Here is a 13,891-nt window from a genome sequence, read left to right on the forward strand (position 1 = left end):
ATCTGTAAATTTGCATTCTTTGTATTCTGATATAACCCCTGCTAACACTCAATAATCATATTTTGGCAACAGTAAATCTAAGCAAAGACAATGAACTTTAGCTATGACAACTGTGAAAGGCATCTTAGTTGATATACCCATTTAAAACACATTTTTAAAGTATAACTGTTTTTGTTCAAAACAGATCTTTCTGGTCACTATCTTCAATGGTTCATATAAAAAGTGCAAGTTATTTGTATTTAAAACATTCCAAAGGAATAAACCCAGTAACATTTTAGGGTATTCTGCTTATCATTAAAGCTTGCATGATAAACTGGCACATATTCTAAAAATTGAATCCAGTTTCAAGTCAGCAGGCACTTGTACATAAATAAAAGATGAAGTGAGAAAGTTCATTTTTTGTTCCATAAACAAATCCATTTGGGCATGCTTCCTTTCACTGATATTCAAGCCACTCATGGTTTCAAAGAAACTGGATCAGAGATGCGACTCTCTCAAGCTCATACAGAAGCCAGTTGTAAGACTGCAGTTCCTGAAAAAAAGTAATATGTATTCTTCAAAGAACAGAAAAATCATTAGCCGTTTTTTTCTTTAAAACTTAAAATTTCTACTTCATGGATGATGCAATATAAAATTAACACTTTTTGAAACTATCTTTATTAAATTTTTAAAAATTTCAACAAAAACACTAAAAAAGAACAAATAAACTTGAACATGTACAGGACATGATTTTACAAAAGTTAATACACATTAAATTCAAAACAAAAGAGTCTATAAAACATGAATGTTAATCAGCCAGGCAGCAAATCTCCCTTCTTATGTGATAACTGGGTTTAAATAAAAAGCATATACATTATGAATGATAACACCAATCATCAACATGCATCCAATTTGCTATAAATCAACACATCATCCATCAGCCACACATTGAGAAACATATCTTCATCTTAAAAAAATGAAAATAAAACCTGTACCTCCCGCACTCCTGCACACAACATTCTTTAACGTCTCTGGTACTGTATATGACCAACACATGATCTCAAACAAAGCAATAAATATGCAAAGAACAATCCATTGCAACAATGTTGTATAACAACTCACAGATATAGTACACATGCAAAAATAACTACAAAATAACCATTAATCATAATGTGGAGGGTTGTTGTCTCCACACCTCTGTTACTTGCACTAAATTTGTAGTTATACAACTGGAACCAATGTGAGTTCACCACTAAACTATTACACAAGGCAAATACAGCAACATCCATAGGTTCATAGAAGGTTACTAAGCTAACAGCCCAAGAGCTCTTATAAATCTAGCCATATTTATTCCGAATTGCCCCAGTTGTCGGTGGTTAGGTGAGTGAAGTTCGCAGAGGCAAAGGCTATGGTAGTTAATGCCAACTTCCTCACTCTGGGAGGGACATGGGCACCAAGCCAGAATGCATTTACGGTCATCCCTTCCATTCACCTAGGTTGCATTTGAAGAGGTCGGGGGGGGGGGTGCTCTGTTAGATATGAAGTCGAAGCTTATTCAGAAAAGTGGCAGTCTGTGGGAGATATATCTATCTCTCAAGCATGACCTGTTCATGACAGAGGCTAAGCTAAGACACCTGGAGTGAGTGACCCTTGTGCAGTGTGATTTATGAATGTGTAGCATTTGCATCAGGGCTGGGTCAGAGACTACCCTGCATGCCAGACACTGATCACTCCTTAGCAACCTGTAGGAGACAAAATACAGTGACAGGGCTTTCAGTCTTTCCATGCAATACTGGTTTTGTGTAGCCTGTAATTTCTTGGTAAGAAACCTCTGGTCTCTCCAGTTGTTTTAGATGTCTGATGAGGTACACGCAAAAGGGACATTGCAATCAAGTGAAGTCTGATGAGAGCTGAGTATAACGGAATTATAACATCCTTAGATCTAGATGCAATGCCTTTACTTATAAGATGCATCACCTAGAAGGATTTCCTCACTACTGTGTATATGAGGTGGTTAAAGTTCAGATTGCTATCAATCTGAGTACCCAGATCACGTATCACTGGATCAATACTTGGGAGGGGGGTGCTGTCTATAATGTAATTAGCAGGGATGCCAGCTTTCCCAAAGAGCTGTAATCTGTGGCTCTGGCATCAATGGTTTGTCTGCGTTAACCTAGCCTGTAGTATATTAACATCACTGGGGGACTCAATGACTGTTCCCAATTTGCAATCGTCAGTGAACTTGGTCAGGCACAGGCCATCCAAGTTTGCCTGGACAGCTGAGAAATAAATTCTGAACAGTAAGAGGCCCAGCCTAGAACCCTGTGGAATACCACTGGTGACTGGCCTTTTGCTAGAGGTGAAGTCACCCACTTTGATAGTATGTGTCCTGTTAACTGGCTACCCATCTGGTAATGTAGGGATTAATTCTCATTTGGGAGAGTTTCTCTATAATACCTGAGTGAGGGATTGTGTAAAATGCCCTGGCTAGGTCAGAATAGCTGGTATACAATGTCTTTCCCTCATCCAGGGCCTTGGTGACTTTCTTGAAGAAGTCAACTATGTTTAACAGGGATGATCTAGCTTTAACAAATCCAAACTGGGCTGGATCCAGAGTTTGAAGATTACCTATGTCCTTGTTAATAGGGTCCATAATGATTCCTTCCATGGTCTTGCAGATGAGGCTAGTCAACCTTATGGGTCTGTAATTCCCAGGGTCAGTTGATCATCCCCTTTTGTGCAGAGGGATTAGTGTTGTTATTCTCCATTCTGCTGGACCATACCCAGGTTGAAAGCTGTGGTTAAACAGGGATTCAAGTGGGTCTGCTATCTCATGTCTTAAATTGTTTAAAAGGCATCCTTCGTTGTTTGTTGTTTGGTAACATTGATGCTGTGTTTTTGGCCTTGGATCACCCCAAGATGACCTGCTCTCTTGAGACAATAGGCTGAGGAATGGTGGCAGGTATACTTTGAGGGATGACTGGAAGGGATGGAAGGGGGTGAAGTTTGCTCCAAATCTTTCACCTAGCAGGTTAGCCATTATCTCCAGTTAAATATGGGCAGTGCAATCCACAACCAGTTCAGTGCATATGAGGGTATTCCCTTTTAGATGTTGGATATAGTTAAATAATACCTTGTGATTATCCTTAGTTTGGGAGGCTATTTTTGTTTCATAATTAGCTTTGGAGGACTTGACAAGATCTCTAATTTCCGTGCAGGAACGCTAACTGTCCAAATCGTTAGCCACACTCTGTATCAGTTAGTTAGCGAAATAAAACTTCTCCGTTACAAGAGGAGAGTAGTCCAAGTAAGGCAATACAACCTGCTTCAGACATTCAGCCATTCGATATCTTCCAAGACATTCAGCTCAATAAATAAGACAATGGAACCAACTCACAGCATAAAGGCTTTCTTTATTCACAACAATTTAAACTCAGTAAAGGCGCTTTCACCTACAAAGGGCTTCCTCAGACTGTACGTTAACTATAGAAGGCGCAACCTTTATATATCCTAGATACTTAGGTAAATCAACATTAATTAATCTCCTTTGCCAATTTCAACTTGCTTAATTGGACCTTGCTAATCAGTCCAAATGACATTAAAAACACAGTTAAAAAATAACCTATAACAACAAAACAATACTTCAAACAATTTAGAGAACCCAGAGATTCTATCTCCGTAGTCATTCTGCATTTACATTAGAACTTTTTAAAAGGCCTCTGTGCCTGGGTCAGACTGTAATATTTCATATAGTAGTACATCATTATCACAGCGGGTGGTATACCTATACCATTTTCATTTATTCATTCTTTAAAAGTGAATCAAGCCACTTTTATAAAACCTTTTGTGTGCTTAAAATAACTTCAGTACTAACATTTACACCAATGTGAAAATGAGAACTAAGAAAAGAAAATATTAAAGGTTTCTGTGTTATTCCTACCGACCGTTTAATCTAATATTAAATGACAATTCATCCTTTACTAAAATCTCTATGTACAATTCATTCTCATTAAAGAATTTTACTTCTAATCTAATGTATATTAGTGTCATAAATATAGAGTATATTCTATCAAGTTGACTAAAGTAACCTTCTTTCTCTTTTTCTTTAAAAAGGATATATACCTACTTGTGTTAAGACCAGGGATCTGATCTGACCTGCATCTTAATCCATTTTGATTCTTGTTCCAATGTATAATTCTCAATTCAAAACGCTTCAAAGATCTCTAATTTGTTTGATTAAGCTACAGAGGGATTTTTTTCTCTTGTCCTTGGACATTAATTTATTTCTCTTGTTGCATAGCCTGTTTATATTAGGGGTCCAACAGAGTGGCTTGCCTTTTTAGCAAGACCTGGCTTTAATCTGGACAGGTACAGCCAATTCTATACAACTGCTTAAGTGGTTATACAAAACATTGGTGTACACCTCTGCATAGGAGTCCATGTTATGTGTTAGAGGAGGCTTTGAAACTCCAAAAAAAGGAAGCCAATCTGGTGGTCTTCTGCCATAAACAAACTCTACAACAGAAGAAAGAAACTGTTGCAAAAAAGAGTAAAATCCCATGATTGGAGGAACTCCCTGGCCATCCTCAGTAAAAAGCTGAGATCCCTCATAAAATCCTTCAAAGCTAGTTATGAAAACAAAATTGCCACTGATTCTAAAGACAACCACAAAGCATGCTATAGCTATGTCAAAAATCTCAATGGCAACACTCAGATCTGCTCTGAGTTACAGCACAATGACACTAAATATACAGAACCAACTGATATTGCCAACATCCTGGCAGATAGGTTCAGTGCTAACTTTACCCCCCTCTCACCCCCTAAAGGGCCCATCTTTATAATGGAAGAATGCAAAGTTCCTGTAATCACGGCTGCACAGGTAAAAACTTCACTCTCCAAAGCCAAGAACACAGCATCCATGGGACCTGACAACATCCCAGGCTGCCTTCTACATGAACTACAGAATGAACTGCCACCCCACCTAAGTACCATGTTAAATCATAGCCTCACCTCAGACTTTGTGCCCATTGAATGGTGCACCATGACAGTTATCCCACTCCACAAAGGGGGGGGGGCACAACAGACCCCGGGAACAACCGCCCAATTAGCCTGACGAGCCTTGTCTGCAAGGCCATGGAACATATCATCATGGAATTCATAAACAAAGACATTGGAGATCTCCCAACTCTGGACCCCACACAGTTTGGGTTTGTAAAAGGCAGATCATGTCTCCTAAACCTGATAGACTTCTTTGAAGTAGTCACCAAAGCCACAGATGAGGGTAAGGTGGTTCACACAGCCTATCTAGATCTCGCCAAGGCGTTCAACACCATCCCCACTCTGGAATTATAGATAAACTCACTAAATTAGGTATAAATCCCTATGTCACAAGATGGGTTGCCAACTGGCTTACTGACAAAACCCACACCGTGAAAGTAGCAGACTCCAAATCAGACTTCAGACCAGTGACAAGTGGAGTACCACAGAGTTCAGTCCTGGGTCCTCTCCTGTTTGGTATCTACTTCTCTGAAGTACAGGCTAATACAGAAGGTCTTTGGCTAACTAAATTCGCAGATGACTGCAAACTAAGAGCCATAATTGAAACTCCTAATGATGTGGACATCCTACAAAAGGGCCTCACTGAGACAGATGCCTGGTGTCAAAGACATGGTCTCAAGCTCAATAACAAAAAGTGCATAGTCATCCCCTTTGGTAAAAACTCTGTACCCATGAACTACCACATAGGCGGTAGTCTACTTAACACTGAAAGTGTGATAAGAGACCTTGGGACATAGGTGGACAGTAGTCTCTCCTTTGATAATCACATCGCCACAGTGGTCAGGAAATCCTTCTACATGGCACACCTCATCACAAAAGGTTTCTCATCCAGAAAAAAAGAGGTCATTGTTCCCCTCTACTCAACACTCATTAGACCCATTATAGAGTTAAAAGCCCCTTTTGGTATGTCCCTCACAAGACATCTACAACAACTGGAAAGGCCGCAAAAATGCCTCACAATGAGGATTACTGGCCTCAAACAGATGCCTTATGCAGACCGTCTCAAAAAACTTCAGCTTTACTCCGTTGCATATCGCCTACTCAGAGGCGATCTCTGCCTAACATACAAAGCTATGTCAAACCCAGAGCTGTTGGACATGCTCCACTTAAAGAAATCCCAATCCCTCCGAGCTACACGCTCTAGGGACCTAAACCTTGTCACCACAATAAACAGAACATGCTGGAGGGATAGATTCCTGTCCCAGAGACTTCCCATACTCTGGAACAGACTACCTATCTTTGTCAAACAGAGCTCCTCATTAACACTATTCAAGAAAAATCTTGATGATTGGATGGGTAATAGGAAATTCACCCCGGGGATCACTTCTGTGGTTCTGCTTGACAGGGGCATAGGAAAATAATTTTCTTGGGTGGCGAAAGCCAGGGTACCATTTTGGCTAGGCTTGTATAGGCCCTAGGGCCGATAGCCTAGTACCTACCTATGAACCTTATACCATCATGTAGTAGGAGGTAATTTGTGTTTGAGAAATTCTTCAAGAAACATCTGAATGGCAAACAAAACAGATTAAATAAATGCAAATCTAACTCCATAGCACCAAACAACACCTTCTTCAAATATACAAACCCAATATAGTTATTGGTAAAGTATTATAAAGTGCTCAGTATCTCAAGACTGGAGCAAACTCCCACTCAATGTAAGAAGGATTACTCACTCCAACACTTTCAAAAAAGAACTAAAGAACTATCTAGCTAACTCTTGGATCTGTCCCTATCATGACCCGACATGAACCCTTACCTTCACCTGCTCTAACTCCTTCTCCCAACTCTTACAGGAGGGCTTGGCTTAATAGTTTTATTTTTCTCTCCTATTACTTCTACCAGCTCTCATAGGAGGGCTTGGCTTAACAGTTCTATTTTTTTAATTTTTCTCTCAGTTGAAGAAGAAAAAAAACTCATACATAAGAAAATGGTGCTTGTTTTTGATTTCTCAAATGTGTAACGTTTTATATATTGCTATAACTGTTTTGGTCATTTGTACACCATTGTAATTGCCATTTGATTTTGCTATATTACTTTATGTAACTTTGATTTTTACATATTTTTATAATACTTTATAATCTACATGGAGCTTTTCTCCTCGGGTCTCCACTGAAAATGGGCTTTTTGCTCAGTTGGACCAATCCGGTTAACAAATGTCAAATAAATAAATAAATAAAATCCCACCTGCCAACTGCACCCTCTCCTTCTTCTTCAGAATGGATTCAATGAAAAATTATTTAACAGAAGTGGTACTCGAAACCTGTGATAATAACTAACATTAAAAACCCAATGACTACTGTCCAAACAGCACAGCTAAACACTAGTAAATGTGTTACAACATGCAGTTTTAACTATGACACAAACATAAGCATGGTAAAGGAATGTATATTACTATACAATCGTGCAGATTATTGAATAAATTCATGTACCAATATTACGGCTAGACAAACTCTACAGATTCATAAATGTAAAAAATGTATGAAGCGGAACAAACCAAGCCTCAATACTGATGTTGAATAAAATAAATAAAATAGTCTTTATTGTACAAAGATAAGCGCTTTCACATCCAAGCTTCTTCAGATCAAAACAATGAATGAATCCACATTACTTTAATATATACTGAATTCAATTATTGCAATAGCCAATCAATTGTTGCAATAGCCAATCAAAAAAATTATTTCATTAAGTTTTTAAAGTAACATAGTTACATATAAGTTACTTTGCCAAAAAATGACAACATATATATAAAAAACATTTGTTTTTTGTTGTATTTTGTTCTAAAACATTTGTATATTCATAAAATATGTATAAAAATGAATGAGACACAATTCTATAATAAAATGCTTGCTCTCCTATAAAATTACTGACTTCTAAGCATTCTTTCTAACTTCTTATACTAATACAAACAGAAGATATTAACAAAATAAATGACAAAAATATGATACTACAGTTTATATGTATATACATATATAAATCATATTTACTAAAATAAATAAATAAATATCCATGTATGTACAACATAACGAACCTTAAAGTGTCATATATAAAACTAACCAAAAATATATATAAATAGTGGATATATACCTAAAAATGCATATATAACAGGGGCTTCAATTTTATTTTATTTTATTTGTCTACATTTATTTAATAGGGGCTTAATGGTAGCACGTTCATTAAGCCCCTTTCCCCTATCAGCCCTTAATAGAATTATCCAATTATTTTCTATATATTCGGTGTGATTTTTGATATCACCTTGCCGCATAGTAGTAGGAATAATTTCTAATACCTGAAATTTAAAGGTGTGTGTACTGCCTAAGCTAACTACATGTTTTGCTAAAGCATTGTGCATAGAACCCTTTTTTATATGATAAATGTGCTCTCTAATCCTATCTTTAAAGTATCTATTAGTTTTTCCCACATAAAATGATTGGCAGGTCTGACATACAGCTAAATATACTACATTGCATGTTATACATGTGGCTCTTGCTCTAATATGAAATTCCTTTTTTAAGTCTGGATGGTAAAATATAATAGATTGTTCAATATATATACAAAAATTACAGTCATGGCACGGTTGTGTACCTTGCTCTTCTTCTTGTACTTTGTTTTCTTTTTTATAACACAATAATCTTCGCAAATTCTTTTTATTTTTATACAAAAACATGGCTTAGATCCTACTAACTGCTCAATTTTTGGGTCTACCTGTAAAATGGACCAGTTCTTTTTAAATATATCAATCAGACTGCTGTTATCAGATGTAAAAAACATCGGTATTTTAACAAAAGATGTCTCTCTTTTTATAGTACAAGTATTTTCAGTTATACTTGGTCCAAAATATGGGGCAGCTTTATTTTTGCGTAGCTCAGGAACGTCTTTAAGACTTTCCAAGATCTCTCTTTGTGTATATCCTCTAATACATAGTTTGTGATATAGATAATACAGTTCTTTATTGAAACTTGAGTCTGATATATTTAATCTAGATAACAAAAACAAAGACCACACCGGTACTACGGAAAATAGACCCAGCTATCGCAATGGATAAAAAATAAATGCAAATAACAAACACCACCATGTGCTGGGTCTGATGGCTAATAAATTGTAGATTCCTCAAGCACAGAAATGCAGGAAATCAGTTCAAAACAGTTCAAAACACGATCACCAACTGTAGTATAAAATCCAAGCAGTTTATTGGTATAAAACTGTTAGCGCTTTCACCCTTAGGCTTCTTCAGAAAGTTACAAAAGAAAAGCATGCCTATCCCAATTTAAATACTGGAGCACTGTTGGTGATAGGTTAAACCCAAGCACATGTCAAACACTAATTACTATGCATCTAAAAAACTGCTCAATATACAATAAAGACACAGTACTTCAAATTCAACAAGGCTAACAAGCGCTAAATGTTAAAAACAAAAGTAAAAATAATAAAAACATCTAGAAACTGTCACATAGACAGTATTTACATATACCATCATCAAAAATATCAAAAACATCATCAAAAACATTAAGGTCTAAAACATCTCCTTTTCCTTAACACAGGGGTTATATTGACCTTATCATTGAGTCCTGGGAACTTATCTGCCCTACATCTGATGATCCATTGCATCTCTCTCTCTAAGGTATGGTTGATAATGCCCCCCCTCTCTTACTAGGACATACTACCTCTATAACACAGAATGAGAAAGTATGCTGTGGGCCAGTGACTATAACATGTCTGGCTAAGGCATTCGTGGTGTTAGTGACAGTTTCTAGATGTTTTTATTATTTTTATTTTTGTTTTTAACATTTAGCGCTTGTTAGCCTTGTTGAATTTGAAGTACTGTGTCTTTATTGTATATTGAGCAGTTTTTTAGATGCATAGTAATTAGTGTTTGACGTGTGTTTGGGTTTAACCTATCAACAACAGTGCTCCAGTATTTAAATTGGAATAGGCATGCTTTTCTTTTGTAACTGTCTGAAGAAGCCTAAGGGTGAAAGCGCTAACAGTTTTATACCAATAAACTGCTTGGATTTTATACTACAGTTGGTGATCGTGTTTTGAACTGTTTTGAACTGATTTCCTGCATTTCAGTGCTTGAGGAATCTACAATTTATTAGCCGTCAGACCCAGCGCATGGTGGTGTTTGTTATTTAATCTAGATGCCCTTAGGCCTTGTCCCTTTATCAAATTTTTAAAAATATATGTGGGATGCATACTGGATCTATATAAAAGAGAATTACGATAACAAGATTTTCGAAATACGCCAGTATTTATCATACCATCATTTAATTTTTCTATGAATAAGTCCAAGTATTCAATCTTATATCCTGATCTATTCATTGTGAATTTCAAGCATTCTGTTAGACCATTCATCTTATCAAAAAATGCATCTAGGCTCTCATACGAACCTCTCCATAAGGTCATCTACGAAACGCCTATAAAAGATGACATTTGTTTTAAATTCATCCAAGTAAAGAGTGTACTCTCTTCCCACTGTGCCAAAAACATATTTGCATAAGTATTGGCACAGGGGGTACCCATTGCTACACCTTCACATTGAATAAATAACTGATCATCAAATAAGAATAAATTATTCTCTAAGACCAGTTTGATAAAACAAGTAATAAGATCTATTTTCTTAGATGAAAATTCACTATTGGCAGACATATAATTATGTATATATTGGATTCCTAAATCATTAGGAATTACTGTAAATAGTGACTGAATATCAAATGTCACTAGTATTATATCTTCTATATTATTCTGTATCTTTTAAGTTCTCGTATAAATCAATTAAGAAGTGTTTCAAATCCCTAAGGACGAATTTCTTCTTATTTATGACTGGTCTCAAGTGTTTCTCAATATAAACAGATAAATGTTCTGTAACCCATCCACTACCTGCGACTATGGGTCGCATAGGTGGGTTTATACAAGGTCAGCCCAAAGTTCATAAAGACAGTATAAATCCACCTATGTGACCCATAGTCGCCACAGAGTATAGCTGGAGTTTTTTCGATGGTCAGCATATGGCATCTGCTTTAGGCCTGTGATTCTTTTAGTGAGGTATTTTTGCGGCCTTTCCAGCTGTTGCAGATGTCTTGTGAGGTACATACCAAAAACAGGGCATTATACTCTATAATGGGTTTAATGAGGGATGAGTACAGTGGGACAATGACCTCCTTTTTTCTGGATGAAAGCCCTTAGTGATGAGGTGCGCCACATGGAAAGATTTCCTGACTTCTGTGGTGATATGGTTATCAAAGGTGAGACCACTGTCCACCTGTGTCCCCAAGTCTCTCATCACACTTTCGATGTTTAGTGTACTGCCACCTATGTGGTAATTCATGGGTACATGTTTTTTTTCAAAGGGGATAACTATACATTTCTTGGCATTAAGCTTGAGCCCATGGCTCTAGCACCAGGCATTTGTTTCTGTAAGGCCCTTTTGTAGAACATCCACATCATTTGGTGATTCAGTAATGGCTCCCAGTTTGTAGTCATCTGCGAACTTTGTTAGCCAGAGTCCTTTAGTGTTGGCCTGTACTTCAGAGAAGTAGATTCCAAACAAGAGTGGTCCCAGGACTGAACCCTGAGGTACTCCAGTTGTCACCTGTCTGGAGCTGGATTTGGAGTCAGCTACTTTTACAGTCTGGGTTCTGTCAGTAAGCCAGTTGGCAAGCCAACGAGTGATATAGGGATTTATGCCCAGCTTAGTAAGTTTATCTATGATTCCAGAGTGGGGGATGGTGTCAAAGGTGTTGGTGAGGTCCAGATAGGCTATGTGAACCACCTTACCCTCATCCACAGCTCTGGAGACTGATTCAAAGAAGTCAATCAGGTTCAGGAGACAAGATTGGCCCTTCATGAATCTAAACTGGGTGGGGACCAGTGTTTAAAGGTTGCCAATGTCTTTGTTTATAAGTTCCATGATAATGCGTTCCATGACCTTGCAGATCAGGCTCATCAGACTGATGGGACGGTAGTTCCCAGGATCCAAGGTGGATCCCCCCTTGTGGAGTGGGATAACTGTAGCTGTGCGCCACTCAGTGGGCACGAAGCCTGAGGTGAGGCAATGATTAAACATGACACTTAGGTGAGGTGCTAGTTCATTTTGTAGTTCATTTAGTACACAGCCCAGGATATCATCTGGTCCCATGGATGCTGTATTATTCTTAGCTTTAGAGAGTGTGGTTTCTACCTGTCTGGCTGTGATTACCGGAATTTGGCAATCTTTTGGTATTGAGATGGGCCCTTTAGGGGGTAAGAGGGGGGTGAAGTTGACACTAAATCGATCTGCCAGGATATTGGCAATATCCTTGGGATCAGTATATTTAATGCCATTCTGTTGTAGATCTGAGCATTGTCATTTAGATTTTTGACATAACTATAGAATGCCTTGTGGTTGTCTTTGGAATATTTGGCAATTTTATTTACGTAACTAGCTTTTGAGGATTTTATGAGGGATCTCAGCTTCTTACTGAGGCTGGTGAGGGAGTTTTTTGCATCCTGGGATTTTCCTCTTTTCTGCAACAGTTTATTCCTTCTGCTGTATAGCTTGTTTATAGCAGGGGACCACCAGATTGGCATCTTGGTTCTATTTGGGATGGCACGATTTATGCATGAGTGGATGTGCTCGTACAGTGCCTTAGTGTAGGATTCAGCAGTCAAACTTTCAGATCCCGTCTGCATGGTTGTCATGAAGTTTGTCACTTCTGACTTCAGTAGCATGAAGTTGGCTTTGGAGAAGTTTTTTACGGAGGTTTCCTTACTGGGGGGTGGGGGCGGGATGTGGATGTCAAGGGTGATTTGCTTATAATCAGACCTGACCAATGAGGGGGTGACCACTGGTGTAGAACATCTATCTCCCATGTTGGTAATGACCAGGTCTAGGATATTGGAGCCCCTGGTGGGATAATGGATTAGTTGATCCAGGGCGTTGGAATTTATGAATTCCAAGAACCGTTGGGAAAAGGTGTTGGTACCCAAGTAGTTTTCCCAGTTAATGGCAGGGTAGTTGAAATCACCCAGTATTAGGGTGTTTGGTTGTATCTTAATATTTTCCAGTATGTTTAGAAAGGTGTAGTAAGAATCTTGGGGCATGGTGGGGGATCTGTAGCAAGCTACAATTTGGATTGTAGTCGTATCTAGTGTTAGCTGCACCTGGAGAATTTCAGATGCATTGTGTTGGGCAACTAGCCTGGAGGTGTGAATATCCTTGATGAATATGGACACTCCTCCACCTTTAGTGTTTCGGTCTTGGTTTTGTGGCCGAAAAGTGTGGTAAGAGTTGTAGCCTGGTACTGCAGGGGTGCTCTCTGGAGCCTTGAACCAGGTCTCAGTTACTGCACAGATATCGATGTTCTCCATTTTTAGGAGTGCCAAGAGAGAGTGTATTTTGAGGTTTAGACTTTTAGCATTAAGTAGCATTACCTTCAGATTTTGCATGCTTGTATCTGTTACGGTGGTGGTTTTGTCCTTTGAAGCTTGCCTAAAAAAGGCACTATAGGGGTGGCAAGAGCTTTAGCCAGTAACCTGAATCTCAGGGGTGACAGGTGCAGACCATCTTTGGTAAAGCATTGTGGTTTCTCGATCATGTCTTCCCAGGCAGACAGATACTGGATCCCCTTGGTATGACACCAGAAGCTTAGCCAATTGTTGAAGTCAATCATTTTGTCCTTATACTGTGGTATCATTCTATGCAAAGGCAGGATGCTACTAAGGGCTAGGGTCATACCTGCCTCGGCCACATGATCCGAGAGCTCTTCCATGTCTCTTTTCATGTAGTCCAGGGAGGTACGTCTCAAGTCATTCACTCCCACATGGACAATGACAGAGTCGTATTTGTACTTGTTGTGGAGTAACTTGAATGCATGTG

At 38.3% G+C, this 13,891-nt stretch overlaps 1 protein-coding gene across 1 annotated transcript in view; it reads right to left on the reverse strand.

Moving 5' to 3' along the window:
• Positions 1–13: 13 nt before the first annotated feature.
• The window catches only part of LOC122794574 (tyrosine-protein phosphatase non-receptor type 11-like), a gene marked incomplete at its 5' end in the record, with an annotated part of 1,649,855 nt that continues 1,635,977 nt past the window's right edge, over positions 14–13,891 (reverse strand). The window contains one exon of the mRNA XM_044063080.1: positions 14–532. The remainder of the gene's footprint in view (positions 533–13,891) is intronic.

This window comes from Protopterus annectens, chromosome 2.part1 (genome assembly GCF_019279795.1).
Source record: "Protopterus annectens isolate FY-2018-M chromosome 2.part1, PAN1.0, whole genome shotgun sequence".
NCBI lineage: Eukaryota > Metazoa > Chordata > Ceratodontiformes > Protopteridae > Protopterus > Protopterus annectens.